Genomic DNA, 3,281 nt, shown 5'->3' with positions numbered 1-3,281 from the left:
GCTACTACTTTTGAGTTGAAGATTCCAATTAATCCCGTAGCAAACTGTTATTTTATTTCGTAGGACCACCCAGTCCATAAAAATAGATCCCCTCATGGGACCACACCCTAAGATTCATTCCTATACTAAGTTTTAAATAGGCAAAGTTGACTTATTTTTCCCGAACTTAATATTTCCCTAGTATGATGTTTAAATACGGATACAATATAGATATCACCATATCCATAGACCCATAAAAAACAAATAACTTCGTACTTTCAAACAAAACTTTCCCTTTCAAATATCCTTCGACTATCTTTTTGAAATTTGATCCTCGCTCCCTTCGCTCCCTTCTCTACCAAACAAAACCTCGGCCGGCAGCGAATTCAATTATGCCCTTTCTGAACTGCATATAAATATGCTTCTCTGTTATCTCTATGTCCTTTTCTGCCGGTTATTCGTTTTAAATATGTCATGCCGGCAATTGTGTTTAATTAAATCCCGAGAGGCTCCCTGTAGTTTCCTAACGCACAAAGAGATATAAACCAGCTCACCCATTGACTGGAATATTGAGTTACTGGAATAAGAAATGGAAGCAAGGTATTGCGTAGTGGGCGGAGATGGCTTCATCGGCTCCTCACTTGTCAAATGGCTTCTCAACAGAGGCTTTTCTGTCCATGCAACCATTCTTCCCACATCAGGTATACCCATTACCCCCATTTTTCAAAAGATTATATGTTCATGATTAGGGTAAATGGTATATTACAAACGTTAGACTTTGAAATATCAAATTGGAGCATTCACAGGGAATGAGGACATGTCCTATCTACGACAAATCCCTGGTGCGCATGAAAGGCTCAAACTCTTCAATGCAGATCTGCGAGTGGGAGGTAGCTTTGACTCGCCCATTTTGGGCTGCCAAGGTGTCTTCTTCGTTGCATCTCCCGTAGATCTTACCTCCAAAGATCCCGAGGTATGGACTGAATCAAAGTGCTGATTATTAGTGTACGGGTTTCTTCTTATTCCGGCAATGTATTATTGTGCAGACGGAGTTTGTGGGAGTTGCAGTTCAGGGGACAATCAATGTATTGAAATCCTGTCTGAAATAAAAAACAGTGAAGCGTGTAGTTTTCACTACCTCATTATGGGCCATGACACCACTGGATGAGGAAGGAAAGCTCAACAACAATCCATGCTCTGTCAAGTCTCTTTGGAGCCCTGTCAATTACTTTCGCTCCAACAAAGAACAATTTCTAATTTGGGTACTTTGTTTCATTGTGTTTCATTCGACGAACGATCTAAATATCATATATTAAGGCTTGATTCATAGGCTAAAAGTATTAAATAATGAAAATATACTTACCTTTTTAAGCTTAACTTCTTCTTTAATATCTGATGTTTAAGAGTGGCCCTCACTCATCTCATAATCTTCCTACAACATTTCCCAATTTGAGTATTGCCTTAAGCTTTTTATTTGGTCTCGTTACAAAAAAATAAAATCTAATTTGCTATTTGCCCGCATTAAATTGGATCTCAACACAACAAACCCAAATTTGCAGGTTTCCTTAATTGAATTATAAATCTCGAAGAGGTTTTCTAATGTGGGTTTTTTAATGTATTGAACACAATTACAGTCCTACATCGTGTCAAAGACACTAGCAGAGCAGACTACTTGGAGATTCGCTGGCGAGAATAATTTAGATCTTGTAACAATTGGGCCAGCTGCTGTGGGAGGACCTTTCATCACTCCTTACATTCCCGGCAGCATTCACGCACTCTTATGGTTTCTACCAGGTCTTTCTCACCCTAATGTTCACCCAACACTTATCTTTTCTCTATAGTAAATGATTGTATGCTTTCTTAATTACATTTTAGGCCTATCTTTTATCTACAGTAGATGATCATATGTTTTGTTAAATACATTTTAGGCAACAAGGATCTACTTAACAGCATTCTAGGATCCGTCACGGCGGCCTTTGGGACATTTGCAGTAGTCCATATAAATGACGTTTGCAACACCAACATATTTTTGATGGAGCAGCCCGCAGCTCATGGCAGATATTTATGCTCTGCGGACGCACTTTCTATTAAAGAGTGTTGGGAATTCTTCATAAAACGTTATCCAGATCTGAAGATTGTAGACAGGTAGGGATTCAATAAGCTCTATTATTACGTTTTTGCATTCATAGCTTATGTTTTTTAACTAGCTCTATATTTGTGTTTTTCACAATCATGTAGCTTATGCTTTAATCTATTTATGTAGCTTATGATTTGACATGCTTCACCCTTCAATTCAGGTCGCAGGATATGAATTTGAGGGTGGTTCAAAATACCCATTTCAAGTCTGATAGGCTCAAAGACTTGGGCTTCACTTTGGGGCACGGGATTGAGGACATTTATGACGATCGCATCGGGTCTTACAAAAAGCTAGGCTTGTTAACTACGCAGTGATTAGCATTTGTTTAATAAGCATTCATGTGGGATTGGTTTGTTTTATATTATTAGGTGCGGGTTATTTTCTCTATAAAATGCATTCTAAAAGTTTAATAAGCTTATGCATTCTAAAAGTTTAATAAGCTTTTATGTTGGATTGGTTTGTTTAATATTAAGCTTTATGGCTTCTCTTAATAGGTGCAGATTATTTTCTCTACAAAATGCATTTCAAAGTTTTTAAGTTTTTTCTTCAGATTTCTTAAAATTTAACGATTTTTTTCGCATATTATATTTTTTCTACCATGTATTATTGAAATCAACAAAAAATCACATATTACACTTAAATTGTTGTAAAAATTCATTGTGTTATAGTAAATATTTATTGTATTTCAATAAATATAATCTATGGATTGGTATTCTATATTAAAAAATGGTGTAATAAGTTGTTTTATAAATTATATAATATATTATTTTTGTAAAAGATTTTTTTTTAAATTATATAATATATATTACTTTTATAAAAGAATATTTTAAAATTGTTTGAATTCTAATTATAATAATTCGTTATATTTTGTTGAAGTTGGAAAGTAATAGAACATAATTTAAGTTGAATGTCATATAATACAAATCAATAATATCAATTATTTTATTTTGAATTTGACTATTCATTTATAATCTTATTTGAACAAAAACTATCTTATGAATAATAACTGATAAATATAGATAATAATTGGGGGCGGAGCACCTTTGTCATAATAATAATGTCAAAAGTATGTAAAGATTTTGTAAGAAATGTGTTTGATAATAACTTAACTAATATAACACTTTTCTAATACACAATTACATGGTGTCACTAATGTGCAAAATGG

General features: G+C 34.1%; 1 pseudogene; it reads left to right on the top strand.

Annotated features, from left to right (window-relative positions):
* The first annotated feature begins 568 nt into the window (after positions 1–568).
* Positions 569–2,430, top strand: LOC149576953 (putative anthocyanidin reductase; annotated as a pseudogene).
* Positions 2,431–3,281: the final 851 nt, after the last annotated feature.

Source organism: Cupressus sempervirens, chromosome 1 (genome assembly GCF_028749045.1).
Source record: "Cupressus sempervirens isolate cs-2001-9-10 chromosome 1, ASM2874904v1, whole genome shotgun sequence".
Classification (NCBI taxonomy): domain Eukaryota; kingdom Viridiplantae; phylum Streptophyta; class Pinopsida; order Cupressales; family Cupressaceae; genus Cupressus; species Cupressus sempervirens.
This window is presented reverse-complemented; position numbering and strand designations above follow the sequence as displayed.